At 35.7% G+C, this 15,681-nt stretch overlaps 1 long non-coding RNA gene across 1 annotated transcript; it reads left to right on the top strand.

The window, feature by feature from the left end:
• Nucleotides 1-1,252: 1,252 nt before the first annotated feature.
• LOC148563008 (uncharacterized) lies at nt 1,253-3,305 on the top strand. The gene is made up of 2 exons (XR_015885724.1): nt 1,253-1,597; nt 3,050-3,305. It is a non-coding gene; the product is annotated as an uncharacterized LOC148563008 (long non-coding RNA).
• The last annotated feature ends 12,376 nt before the right edge of the window (nt 3,306-15,681 follow it).

Raw genomic sequence — 15,681 nt, 5'->3', positions numbered from 1 at the left:
ATTCATATATAAAAATTATTATCCATATATATATAAAAAAAAAGAAAAAACTATACCTAACAATTATATGTGATATTATTCAAATATTATGGAAAGGTCCTATTCGGAAAGGATAATTATATTTTTAATTAGTCCCTGAACTTTTATTTCGTGGACGTATTCGTCCCTGAAGATCTAAAAATATAAAAACGCTCCTTACTATTCAAAACGTGTGACGGATCGATCTTACTGTACAAAATGCTCTCCCAGACGTAACGAAGACGGGTGATGTGTCGCTTAGTTGGCGTGTGTTGGGTCTAGGCCACTGTAACGGTGTACAGGTAAAAAGGTGGATTGAGGTTAAGGACAAATGCGTCCCTGGATGGAAAGACGACGTCGTATTTTCTGTTTGCCCTATGTCTTCAAATGGAACTCATTCGCCATTACTGTTGTTCATTTCTGTGAGTGGTTGAGGGTGGTGGTATTGTGCAGTATTAAATGGCTAGCGACGGAGCTTCATCCAGCCCACGACGCGTTCCACTGCCGCCAACCGTGAAATGCGTGGAAGCTGCAGAGGAGAAGGACGAGATTGCTCCGACGTGTAAATGCGGGGTGTACACCATATTGTACAAATCGAGGACGACAACGAACACCAATAGATTGTTCTTTGGATGTCCATTCTTTAAGGTAAGTTGGTGATTTTATTTTAGTCAGTTTGATTATATGGGAGTTGGTTATGTTTTGTTTGTTTTGGAATGATGAACATGCAGCTGAAAAATCCCAGTCACTGCAAGTTCTTCTTATGGCTGGATGACCATGTTTCAACAATAAGAGTCCTTGAGAAGTTTATTACTGAGAATGAGGTTGATGATCTGAAAGTGTATCTTGGGAAGAAGGTAGTGGAACAGAGACTAATTGATTTGGAGAAGAAGTTGTTGCATCTAGAGAGGAAGAAAAATGTTAATCTGTATTTGGTTATTCTTGTAGTGGTTAGTGTAATTTTTGCTTCTGTTATTGCCAAACTTAGCTGAAAAGAAGGTAAAAAAAAATGATGTAATGCAATGTTCTGAAAACCGGTTCGAACCGGCCGGTCGAACCGGTTGAACCGCGAACCGATGAGAAATACGATTCGGTTATATGTTAAAACCGAAAAAAATGAAAACCGTTGTTGAACCGCTAAACCGGCCGGTAACCGGTCAGTCGAACCGAACCGGGACCCGGCCGGTTTTTTTCACTTTGCCCAAAAACTCTCAAAACGCGTCGTTTAGCACTCAGTAACCCCAACCTTACCCGTTACCAACCCTAACTCACTCCAACACTCTCTCCAACGGCGCAGCAACAGACCCTCCCTCGTCCTTCCCATCACCCTCGAGCTAACCGTTCCTCTCAACGTCGGCGAGCTCAGTCCCTCCTTTTCGTTCAGCCGCCGGACTACTCCTAACGCCGTCGCTGGTTGGAGCTTCGAAGCTCACTCAGTCCCTCACTCAGCTAACGTTTCAGACTCTCAGCAGTGGAAGCATAGTCGTCGGGTTCGTCTCCTGCCTCCGTCGCGAAGCTTTGTTCCACCGTCGCCAGCTCTCCGTTTCCAGCGCCGTCATCCTTCCTTGCATTTGAATCTGTAATTGAGCCTCTGTTTGATTTTGATTCTGATCTGTTTTTATTCTGAACTTTTTTATTCTGATTGTTGGTTTGATTCTGATTTATTTTTATTCTTCCGTCGTCCTCCCTATTGTTGATTCTGATTTGTTCTTTGGTTGGGTTGTTAATTTTATTTTTTTTACTTTGAACTTTTTGTTCTGGTTTTTTTATTAGTTGCCAAATCAGAAGGTACAATTTAGTATTACTATTATGGCTGATTTGGATTTGCTGAGGAAGATTCAAGATTTATTATCCCTCTCTTGAGTTGAATGAAGTTTTTGTCAAAGTTAAAAGAATGTATCTGAGCAATTGCAACATGCATTGTTACTATTACACACAGCAATTTGATGATTTGTTTGATCTTTGTTGCCTGTGTTGGTATGTGTTGATGGCCTGGAGTTTTGAGCTATTTGTTAGATATGAGTTTAGATTGTGATAAATTTTGATAATTGTTATGTTTTGAGAAAGTTTAGCTCAGTGATTACGATGAGCTTAATTGCAGAAGAGGTCTTGCTACTTTGTTGAATTTTGAGGTATACATACTTGCTTCTCTCGCTGTCTTTGTCTGTCTCTCCTTCTGCAACCATTGTCTCTTTTATAGTGATATCTGATATGTGGTCAAATTGCTTCTCTTTAATATCATGGTTACTAAAATTCAATTAATCTTTCCCCTAATCTGATGAGAACTCGATCAACCAAATTGGATTTCAATAGAACAGTTACATAAATATAAAGACATAGAATTGAAACTGAAATTGAAATTTATAATCAGACATGGAATTACAATCGACAGATTTGAAAAAGAAATAATAAACGGGGATACTTATCCCCTTATATAACCTACATGCTTGTTACATATACTTAGAGAAATAATATCCGAGGATACTTATATAACCTACATGCTTGTTACATAGATCTAGAGAAACTTACAGTATATGCTTAATCGAACTAAACAGCCCTAATAAAATCTATGACAAAGAAGGGGTTTTAACTTTTAACAAGAGTAATTGTAGTGAGAACATGTATGTAGTGAAGCTATGCGAACTCTGATTCAAGTAATTCAACCGTGAACTGAAATGGTGATATAGTGATATAGTTTTTTTGTGAACTGTGAAGTGTGAACTGATATAGTGATATAGTGATTGAATAAATAATTGAATATTGTTCTTGCTATTTTAATTTTCAGTTTTGATTGATCTTATTAACTTGTTAATTTGATAAATTATTGTTTTGGTGTTGTTCTTGACCTTTTGACTTTTATATTGTGTTTTGCTGTTGTTGATTTAATAAATTGTTCATTGAGTGGAAGATGAAAATTTGCCATGATAAACCTACTCTTGCCATGTTAAACCTGTCATGTTAAACCTACTCAATTCATTTCATTATTGGCATTCATAACAAGGCCTCTCATCTCCTCTGGTTGTTCTGTTAGGCATATCCACAAACAAGTCTCGCAAGCCACAAGGGTTTACATAAGTGAGGGATTAATGTAGCAAAACTGCAGCAAGTTATAGCGGATTTTGATGATTGATGATAAACTTAGATGTTGTCATTTTATGTTTGGTTGGTTGTTTTTGTTATTTGATTTTTGAGTATGTATTTGAATGAGATTATAACATTTTGGTTTATGTAGTACTTTTAATTTGGATGATATTTTAAAATTTATATTAGACTATAATTATGTTTTAGTGTGTTTATTTATATTTTATTTATTATTTTATTATAAAACGGTTTTTTCGGTTCAACCACAGTCAAACCGGTTGAACCTATAAACCAGTAAACCAGTAACTAAAACGGTTCGATGACCGGTTCGGTTTTCAGAACCTTGATGTAATGTAATATGGGATGGGATGAGTTCTCTTTTTATTGTATGCTTTTCGAACAAAAGTGTTGTAAGCTAAATTATGTTATATTCAGCAAAGTGATTGCCCTAAGCAAGTTAATGGCATAATTATTTAGAGATATGATTATATAAGTAAAGCATAAATTAATCTCATGAAAGAGATGTTAATGTCGACAAAAGAAGTCTAAACATGCCTACTGCCAAAGTAAGGCATAACTTAAGCCTGCAAGCTATACATAATCACATTGTTTCCAAAAAGAGTTGCTTTGTAAAATAACAGCGTTTCCAAAAAAGATGTTGATATCATAACTAAAGTCTAAACATGTAGCATTAACTACTCAGCTTGTTTAATCCTGGAGTGGGGATGAACTTAAACAGCCGTTGAGTTCTTTGCTTGCTGCTGCGAAAGTCTGTAGAGATGCTCCTGATGTAGTTAGTTGTTGTGGAGAGGGGAGATGCTGTTCAGTCTAAGGAGGTGGCATAGGCTGAGAGGGTTTGTTTGCCATATGCTTTCTCCTAACTGTTTGCTTAGGCCTAAATGTCCTTGGTGCACAGCGTGATGAAGACTGGGCTGGGGGCCTTAATGGTGCTTTCGGAGGCATTGATTGTGTCGCAACCGCTGCTACTGAGGGTTCAGATTTTTGCTCAAACATCGGTGCAGCGTTTACATTCGAATTATCCTGCATCAAGGTCGAAACAAGTGTGAATGCAATGAAAATAGCAAGCAACAATATCTTCCTGCCACCAAAATCCATACCTCATTAGCAAATGAATGATTAGCAGAATTTTGTTCAACATGAGGAGGGTTCGTAGCAGCAGGGTGACTCTGTTCCACAGTCTGAAATGAAACAAGACACTTAGTGTTAACAGTCCCAATGAAGCATTTTATAGAATAAGACATTTAAAACCCTGAAGAGTTAAAATATAGACAGAAAACACCCTAAATAAAATTATAATAGACACTTAAATCCCTAAGTTTATTATCGGGGGGGACAATTACATCCCTGAGTAACTAAGGATTACCTTTTTCCTGGGGGGGCTAACTGTGACAATGGTAGAACCACAAGTAATTGGGAGTCCTTGGGCTTCTTCCTTGGTTTTTTCACCTTTAGCTTCGAATTTGGGTTGGATGGGGTCCCTTTGCACGTCTTGTAGTTGTGTCCCCTCTCACCACACTTGCTACACATGACATAGAAACTCCTCTTCAATTTGTCACCATCAATAACAGCCTCAACTAGGTCTTTCTGTCTGTTATGCACCTTGGGATGTCCAATTGGCCTTTTTAACACAGGTGGAGCAGGCTTAGTAAACTCAGACCTTGTCCAGTATTTCTCACTAGTTACTGGCTGGATTAAATGCTTGTATGTCTTTTTAATAGACTCCATACATAGCCATGGATGGACATAATCATCGGGGTTATCATGTTGTTTTTTTATTGCTGCTATAGCATGAATGCATGGTATCCCTTCATGGTAGGACAGCAGTTTGACAACAACATAATGGCATAAACATGATTAAAATATCAAAAAATAATAGAAATTCACAGCATGTTTAATTAGATTCACACCAACTATGTTTAAAATTGAAATTCACAGCATGTCCAAGGTTAAAATTCACACAATGATTAGAATAGAAACTCACAGCATGTTTAATCAGATTCACATCAACTATGTTTAAAATTGAAATTCACAGCAACTATGATTCACAGCACGTTAAAATTGAAATTCAAGCTTTGACTGACCAGTGAGTTGCCATTTGTTACACGAGTAGCTGTATTTGATCAGATCCACATCAAGTTTGGATCCCTTGTAAGTGACTTCGAAATGTTTGCGCTCGTTATCACCAATCCACTGTGCTGTCCATTTGTTGCTTGGTTTGATAAGCCTCTTTATCCTTTTCTCTTGCACTGGCGCCAATTTTCCTTCATGAGTCTCCAGCAATTTCTTGTGTTGAACCATTCGTCGCATTATATAGCACCGTAATTCCTCGCACATTGTAAGTATGGGCTTGCATCTATACTTCACCACCTTTGCGTTAAACGACTCGCACATGTTGTTTGTTAGGTTGTCGACCTTAGGACCATGGCTAAAGTATGCTCTAACCCAAGTAGCAGGTTCAAATTTCATAAGGTAGGCCCAAGCATCCTTGTTCACTTCTTTGAGTGTTTCCATGGTTGTCTTGAATTCAGAGATGGTGGTGCATCTTGCACAGTCCCACACTATTTCTCTTATATACAGATCCTTGAATCGGTTTATGAAATTCTTTCACATATGCATGACGTAGTTTCTGATATGTGCATTAGGCATTACCTCTTTCAGTGCAGGTAGCAGTCCCTAATAACAATGAATGCATCAAGCCATGTTTACAAACATATATAATTCACTAAATGACTGACACAACAAACAGGGAATGACAAAAAGGGAACTAACCTTCTGTTAATCCAACATAAAATTCCAACTGTGGTTGCCAACATCACCAATATCCTCTTGCAATAGTGTTAGGAACCACTTCCATGATTCTTTGTTTTCAGATCTTACAACTGCATATGCAACCACGTAGAACTGGTTGTTAGCATCTTGTGCAATAGCAAAAAGTAGTTGTCCCCCATGGTATGTTTTAAGAAATGCTCCATCCAGGTGGATCAATGGTCTGTAGCCACTCTTGAATCTCCGCTTGCAGGCTTCGAAACAAACATACAACTTGTCAAATGTAGGGGGTGCTTGAGGCTGAGGAGTCAGGTCTAGCAATGCAGAAGACCCAGAATTACTTCTATGTATCTCTAATAAGTAATCCCTCAATTTTTCATACTATTCCCTTTCGTTACCCATCATCATCTCCCTTGCCTCCTTCACAGCTCTATACACCATCTTTAGGTGTGCAGTAAGGTCAAAGTCTTCTCTTAAAAAATCAATAGTTTCATGAGTTGTCATATGCGGGTGTGTTGCCATCCTCTTCTCCACCTTTTTACTAATCCAGTGTTGATCAGCGGTGTTGCTTCCAAGGTCCCTAGCACAAGTGTGCTCATTTCTATAAGTCTTGACTTGGAAGCATTGTAATTGCTGATTGTAAGACAAGTGGGCAATCCAAGGACACTCTTTGTCCTTGCACCCAACCCTAACGCTTTCCCTGTCATTCTTGATCCAAACCAACTCCCTGCCTTCAGCAATAAAGGTATCCTTTACAACCTCTTTGAACCTCTCAATTGTTGCAAACCTTGTTCCAATGCAAGCTCAAATTTTTTCTCTCCGAAACTATATTGGTCATTGAACTCAGGCCAATGATGTTTGTTTCCCTCATCCTCAGAAGAAACGGGTGTATGTAGCTTCTCAGACTCATACTCCCATACAATATCATCACTATCTGTGTCTACATCACTGATATAGTCTACAAGTGCTGCCCTTGGTCCTTTGGCCCTATTGAGCTCCCTTGCAGGCCTAGATCTATTGGGCTCCCCTACAGACCTAGATCCATTGGGCTGTCCTCCAGGCCCACCTGCCTTGGGCTCATGGGCAGACCTATTCTTTCTTGCAACAGACCTTGTTCTCTGAGACACACGTCGAGCTTGTTTCTTGGTTGCTTCCTGGGTTGAGGGGTTCTCTTAGAGGAATCAGGCACTTGTTTCCTCTTCCCTTTGCCAGACACAGACCCACTGACAACATCTTTCCCACTCTCACTGTTACCTTCATTACCGGGAGGTGGAGGTGCATACAGCTCATCCTCTGCACTCTCGTAACTATTGTGTTCCGTCGACGACTGATCCAATTCATCCACCTCGACACGAACATCATCTTCCTCTACCTCATCGTTTTCCTTACCAGCACCATTTACAGGCTCTAAGTCATCAATAGGATGATAAAAAAAAATATATAGAACTCATCAGTATCTTTGTTTGTCATCTTTACTTGGTGCATCTAGTTGATGCCTGCATCTCCCCTCAGAACATGTAGCCATGACTCTATATCCTTGCTCTTTGGATCATACCAGTATGCCTCCTTGTATGATTGATATCCCAGATCTTTGAACAATGTTATCAAATCACCGAAATTTACAAAATTCAAGTCTATCGATGGGAACCTCTCAACCTTACCATCGAGGTAAACTAACTCACCAGTCGGGGCCCTTTGAAAGTAGCCCCCGTGATGAAAAACAGGAACCACGAAAATATCATCCATCTGCAGCATTGTTTGACTCAACGATTAGCACTAAGCATTAGCAAATTAACAACTACCTAAGCCATAAACCCCACACAACCCATCTTCCATGTCCCTCTCAACACTACGTTACACCTAAACCCCAATCCAAGACATGCATAGCAGATAACATTCGAAAGTAACAGTCCCAATCAATTTCGTAATAAGGATGCTTACCAGTATAGATGACACCGTCAACTCCACCAATGAAGCTTCATCGGTGCAACGTTCCACGAAAACGACGAAGGGGAGAAGATCAATCGTTTTTTTTTTAGGAAAAAGATCATACATATGTGTGCTAGGGCATCAGGTAATTGTGTGTGATTCATATGGCTTCTTTGGAATTACATTGAAACTCAAGGACTACAGCTAATGTTCTCAAACGTTGCTATTTTAAGTCATAAGGACCTATTTGTCCAACACTTTTTTCAAAACGGCCACACCAAGCTTTCTCAATGGTACCATCTTGACACATAGGTCCAACACACGCCAACTAAGCGACACATCATCCGTTTCCGTTACGTTTGGGAAAGTATTTTACACGGAAGGATCGATTCGTCACACGTTTTGAATAATAAAAGACGTTTTTGTATTTTTAGATCTTCACAGACAAATTCGTCTACAAAATAAAAACTTAGGAACTAATTTATCTTTTTTTCATAATTTTTTTATCTGGATATGCCCAGCTTTAAAATTTTCTTCTAAAGTATGTGACGAAACGGACAAAGTACCAGGTGGTGCTAAGGTTGCATGTGCTCGCTAAATTGAGGACATCATCAAGACATTCTTCCTTTGTTTTCAGACTTCTTATTATCGAATTACCAGTATGCATTGCAAATAGGGGTAATTGTATTTCTTCTTTTATTTTTCCTCCACCACAAGAGTTCTTAGAGGCTAAAGGGTGCTTTGTTAGAAAGAATAACAAAAAAATAGAAAAAAAGTTGGTGAATATTTAAGTTATATAAAATAATACAATATAAAAAGATATTTAATGTTTATTATTTTTTTTTAATGTTTACGAATTAAGCAATTGAGCAATCAACTCTTTCTTAACAAAAAAAAAAAGTCATAAATCTTAGAAGTTAAAAACATCCAATGTTTGTTAAAAAAAAGCTAAAAAAAGTATAGGATAACATTATAATTTTGTCTTTTTTCTTGATGGATGAAGGAAAGAACAAGTCGTATGAATTTATGATATTGTAATTTTCCCATGATTCACTCAGTTTTCTTATGATATTCATAATCATACTACACGCATTCATTAGAAAAAATATATTATTTTTGGTAACTTTTTTAAAAATATATTATTTTTGGTTATTTTTATCATATTTTCTAATATTTTTTTTATTATAAAAAATGAAGATTATTTTTGTCAGTATCTCCTAAAATCGAGTGTAATTTTAATAACTTATCCTATATAAGAATAATAAAAAGTTTCTTGTAACATATGAAAGCATATAAAATAAAATAACATAAAAGTATTGAATATTAAATAATCTTTCATTTATTTGTTATTAATATTGGTATATAAATAGGTAGTGACGAGATTTTAAATTCACTTTTTTATAAATTGATTACATATAATAATAGTAACAATGAGATTAATTATCAAAATATAAATGTAGTATAAAATCCATCAATTTATTAATAAATATTAGAGAAAATTTTACTCTTCTTTTTTTAGAGATTCTAAAATGACATTCTCCTCTCTTCTATTTATAAAACAAGTATAATAACCTGTGTCATGTACGTGATAAGATTGAAATTATAATTTTAAGTTATTTTATTAAAATTAATTTTAATTATAATAATTTGATTAATAAAAAAGTAACATGTTACGTATTGTTTGTTTTTTTTTAATTTAGTGTTAAGTGTATCAACTCTAAAATAGTTATTAATCGATTTTAGTTATCAATTTTTTTCAATAAATCAGACATATATACCCAATGTGACCATAAATAATCTAGTAATACTTTTCACCAACAAATTTTTATTTGTTATTTTACTATGAAGTAAGAACATATCAAAATCAGTTTAAAATAAACAAATTATTAGAGAATTCTAATGCACAAAGTTCTCTAATAAATAATAAATAATTTAAAACCACTAATATTATTTAATATATACCATATGTTAATACTAAGAGTATTTTTTAAAAAGATATATTCGTAAAAATAGATATAATATGATTACAAATATAACATAAATAAATATGTTAAATAAAAAGTTGAACCAATATGCTTACTAATACCTTTATTAAATTTTGCAAATTAAAAAATAAGTATGTATTCAGTTGAAAAAATATAACATAGATAATTGAATAATTGAGTTGTAAATTGATCTCACAGTGTGCACCTTATTTTTTCTCATTTCTAAATAAAAGCAAGAATTAAGTAAAATAAGTAGTAATATTAATATATAACAAAAAAGATAAAATATTTTGTATATGTATAGATAATTGTTACAAAACAAAATCTTATTGTGAAATATTAAAATTTTACATATTCCAAAAAGATCAACCACAATGTAATGTTCACTTCTTTCTATTTTTTATCATGATATAAGCTCTTCTTTTTCAGTCAAGAGTCCAATAACATCTAATTGAAAAAAAATGAATTAAAAGTATTAAATTAAGGACAAATAAATGAATAACATAATAAATTACTTATAAATTAAAAAAAATTTACCAATTTATTTTATATTAAACGATAAAACGAACAATATATTATTAATTAAAATGATATACCTTTAAAAAAGTCGCAATACAATTTTAAACATTTGCATAATTTAAAACCTCTAATATTTATTTAATACACCATATACTAATACTAAGTGTATTTTCTAAAAAGATATATTCGTAAAAATAGATATAATATGATTACAAATATAACATAAACAAATATGTTAAATAAAAGGTAAACCAATATGCTTACCAATGTCTTTGTTAAAATTTGTAAATTGGAGAATAAATATGATTCGGTTGTTTGGTGATCAAGTAGATAATTGAATAATTAGGTTGTAAATTGATCTCACAGTATGCACCTTATTTTTCCTTATTTCTAAATAAAAGTAAAAATTAAGAGAAATAAGTAATAATATATAATAAAGATAAAATATTTTTCATATGTATAGATAATTGTTACAAAATAAAATCTCATTGTGAAATATTAAAATTTCACATACTCCAAATCATGAAGATCAACCACAATGTAATGGTCACTTCTTCCTATTTTTGATCATGATATAAGCTTTTCTTTTCTAGTCAAGAGACCAATAACATCTAATTGAGAAAAAATGAATTAAAAGTATCAAATTAAGGACAAATAAATGAATAACATAATAAATTACTTATAAATTAAAGAAATTTTACCAATTTATTTTATATTAAATAATAAACTAACAATATATTAATAAAAGGACATACCTTTAAAAAGTCGCAATACAATTTTAAACATTTGTATAAATAAACTATTAAAATTTATGTTATCGATAAAATAATGCTATTATATAATTTCTTGGCAAAAATAAAAAAAAAACAGTTTTGTGTATATTAATACAAATTAACTATGTACTAAATAAGTTGGATTGTTTATTTGTTTGTTTCAATATACCAGCATGAGTAAGAAAACTGAAATGATTGTCAGAAATCTTACGATCATCGACCGTATTTATTATACGCGACTCCTTAAAATTTATTCTACACACGTGTGCAGTCAGAAGATAAATTTCACTTCATTCCTCAATCATAAAATCTGAGAAGACATAGACCTTCTCCTCAATCAGTTCATTCTTAAACATCTTTGCCAAATAATTCTTGATTGAACAATAAATTTTATCACACTGTAAAACAAATTAAATATAAAAATTATTAGCACTTATAAAATGGCAATGTCTTTGATTGCAAGGGTTTACTTATCAAATAAATTTAAAATACGAACAAAAAATATTTATAAATTGGACCTAGCATCATTTGAAAAAATCATAAAAAATAATCAACTAACTTTAACATTCATTAGAACCATTTTTATGTAAGTTGTCTTGTTCTTGTCAAATTTGAATGAGACTTTCCATAACTTTATAATTCTTACATTTATTTTCCAAACTATTTCATCACATAATCTACCATAGGTAATACTATTGATAGAATCATAGCTAGTAGCCATTAGGTATAAAAAATAAAAAATAGAAGAACAATATATATATATATATACATTAATTATACACAGTAATAATTAGCCAATATTTTTAATGGAGATACTTGCTACAATTAGGTAAAAATTATACCATTATGTTTTATTAACTTTTATGATTAATTCAATAGAAATACTTGCTCAGTATATATGTTATCTACATTAATTATATGCCAATATTTTTAGAAAAGAGCTAAAAGAGGAGATATATAAATATACATAATATTATTGCTATATAGAAAGCAAATATAAATTACTACGTTCTTTTTTATTATATTATACAACTTAAAATTATAGTATCATATTACTATTAATTGTAGATACTTGCTACAATTATATCGAATTTAATTATGACTCTAAATAAATAAAATTATTATATAATGAATGAGAGTTAGAATTATATCAATATAATTAAAATGATTAAAAAGATTTTCGATTGATAATTAGTTTAATAATGTATTAAATATTAATTTTATATAATTATGATAAATATATTTTCTTAAATTAGTATAATTATGCATTATTCATTAAATGCTAATTGTAATATAATTATAATAAAGATATTTTCTAAAATAAATTTAGAAGAGAAAATAGCGCTTTCATTTTAGAGAGAAAATAAATTCATGAGGAATTGACACCCTACTTTTATTAGTTGATAATGTATTAAATATTGATTTTATATAATTATAATAAATATATTTTTCTAAATTAGCATAATCATGCATTATTTATTAAATATTAATTGTAATATAATTGTAATATAATTATAATAAAGATATTTTTCTTAAATATATTTAGAAGAGAGAATAATACTTTTATTTTCGGAAAAAAATAAATTCATGAGAAATTGACATCTTACTTTTATTAGTTGGGAGAAAATTTAGTTTTAGTATATTAAGTAGATTTTTGTAGTATTAATTTTATATTTAATATTAAAATATGACAATTTACTATGTTATTTCACTATTAATGTATGTAGTATTATATTATAAAATATAAAAATTGAAGTGATTATTATATAACTTAAATATATTGGACTGAATATAAAAATATAAAAAAGAATTATTGTTCCGTAGTCGGGTACCGGACGGTTCGGGTAGGTATCTTGGATGAAGAGGGGGAGATCTCGCCTGGTCGTACGTCACTGGGTTGGGGGGAGATGATGTCCCGAGCACTTCGCGTGAGGAGGAGGGGTGTCACCTGCAAGGACACTCCGACGCTCTAGTCAGTGATGTATGCAGGCGAAAAAAGGGTAAGTGGTATGTAACGTACCTTTAAGGAAGGGCAGGACCTTCCCCATATATACCGTGTTAGAGGTGGGCCCATCAAGGACAGGCCCACCTTCCTTGATACTTCCTTCACACAGCTGTAGCATAGCTGTCAGGGACGCGTGTCCGGGTTAGCGACTGGGCGTCTCGCTCCTGACTGTTCGGGTCGGGTGGTGCTTGGGTCGGGCCGGCCCGCTAGTGGTTTGGGCCAGGCCGTAACAGTGCCCCAACGCGCCAGCAATGATCGTGAAGGTGGTTGGTGGCGCGTTATCTCTTATTCCGTGTGTTGTCGCCAGGTCGGCCGCCCGTGGAGGGGACGTGCCTCTTGCGTGCGTGTCTGTTTGTTGCTAAGGTGACCGTTTGTCGCCTCGTTCTTTGTGCGGAGCATTAAATGCTCATAATGGGTTGGAAAACTCTGTGCGCAAAGACCATTTTGCTCCTAGGCCTTTCGCGCTTCCTGAGTGGCAGTTTTAAACAGTTTTGCATTTGTTTTCCTTTCCCACTCTTGCTTCTCCTATTTTCTTCTTCTTCACTCCCAAATATCCCAAAGCCTCGTTCTAGCATCCTTGTGCATCTCTTTTTTCTTCCAAGTTTTCGCAACCAATCCAGGTAAACATTGATCCCTTCTCTTCTCTGCTTCAAGGTTCTCTTATCTTTATTGTTGACTTTTCTGTACGTTTGTTGTTTGTGCTTGCTTCTTGTCCTTGATGCTTGTTTGATTCGTATGTTAGATAGTTTTAGTGTTAAATAGGTGCGTTAGGGGGTTACCATTCCAGGATGTCCACTTTCTTGACTTGGATTGTGCCTTAGCCATACTTGATTTTAGTTTTTGGATAGGTTGAGTATAGTTTCTGGGTTTTTCCGAGCTCTCGGCCTGTTAGACTAACCGAGTGGTAACCCCACTGTACGTATGCCTCGCGTCGTCTCACGAGCTTCCACCTCCGACTTAAAGGACTCTCCAAACCAGATGGCCGAGAAGGAGCTAACGGAGTTCCGACAAAGCGAGTACCTATGCGGAGGGACAGACGAGGAGGCTAATTACGATGTCTTCATCCCTGCCCCCAGCGAGCAGTTATACGAAATTAATTTCCACTCCCCCCGGGTTGCCGACTGGATCTGGTTTTATAAGGCCGTGTTCACCCAGGTGGGAGTTCACATCCCGTTTTCCTCTTTTCAAATGGCGCTCCTTAACCGGATATCCGTTGCGCCGTCACAGCTGCATCCGAACAGTTGGGCTTCCATCCGTTGTTTCGAGATGGTATGCAAGTATTTAGAGCTGCCGGTGTCTGTTGATGTTTTTCTCTTTTTCTTCAACCTTACAAATCCTTTCAAGGAGGGGAAAGCGAGGAAGGGGTTCATGTCCTTCCGATCTGCCCAGGGTCGGAGGATCTTTGGCTTGTTCGAGGACTCATATCATGGGTTCAAAGATAAGTATTTTAAAGTGCGTCCAGTCAAAGGTCGCCACCCCTTTTGGTTGTCGTTGTAGGGGGAATGGCTTATCCCAACGTACTGGAGTTTTGGGGCTGGGTCTAATACCTTCATTAAGGTGACTTATAAGGGAATGTCTGCCACGGACAAGAGAATTGCCGACGTGTTGTGGGCTGTTTTCGGGAAGAACCATGTGAACCCCCACCTCCTTATGGGTGAGCGGGAGGTCGCCAGGAATTATATTTGTGAGCTGCTTTGCCTTGTGTTTTTTGCATTGTTATCGCTTTTATTTGGTTTTGCCGGCTTCACGACTAACACGTTTGTTTGTCCGTTGCAGTGGAGATGTCGGCTTTGGTGACGGGGCTTGAGGGTTTGTATAAGACCTTCCTAGAGGAGAGTGATGAGGAGAAAGCCGACGAGAAGGTTGACAAGAAACCGGAGAACCCTCCTGTGGAGAAAAAGGATCAGTCAGTGCCTTCACCTCGTGACACCGGGATGTTTGACAAAAACTTTGCCGGGGCGCATGCTTCCCCAATTCACGAGGAAACGGCCGGCATCGGGCATTCGTCCTCCTCCCGACAAGAGGATCCCGACTTGAAGCTTATCCCCACTCCCAAGAGGCAGAGGGCGTCCTCCAGCCCTGAGGGAACTCTTACTGTGATGGAGAGAAACTTCGATGCTGGGGCTTTCATCGACTCCCAACTGATCCCCGGCACGAAAGATCACTTCCTCGGCACCGAACTAGCGGGGCAGGCGAGGTGGATGTACCGCACGCTTCTCCGTGGAGCTGTAATAGCTCGAAAGGCCGAGTTCGAGTTGTCGGGGATGCATTCACTACGAAGAAAGCTCGAATCTGCTGCCACGGCCAACAACAAATTCAAAGTACAAGTCGAATTGCTTCAGGAGCAGCTGTCCGAGGCGGGGGAAAAACTCAAGCCTGCTGAGGAGAAAGCTATATCTGCCGAGGAGATGATGAAAGTCTCTGATGAGACCGTGTCCCGTTTAACCGAGCGAGAGATGACTCTAGAGAGCCAGCTGAATGACGCGCAAGGTCGGGTGGTGCCTTTGGAGAAAGAACGTGACGAGGCCGTCTCGTTGGCTAAGGCTGTTCAAGCCGAGGTTGAAGGGCTTAAGAAGAGGCATAA

The sequence above is a fragment of the Arachis ipaensis genome, chromosome B6 (genome assembly GCF_059453495.1).
Source record: "Arachis ipaensis isolate K30076 ecotype BB chromosome B6, ASM5945349v1, whole genome shotgun sequence".
In the NCBI taxonomy this organism is placed as follows: Eukaryota; Viridiplantae; Streptophyta; class Magnoliopsida; order Fabales; family Fabaceae; genus Arachis; species Arachis ipaensis.
This window is presented reverse-complemented; position numbering and strand designations above follow the sequence as displayed.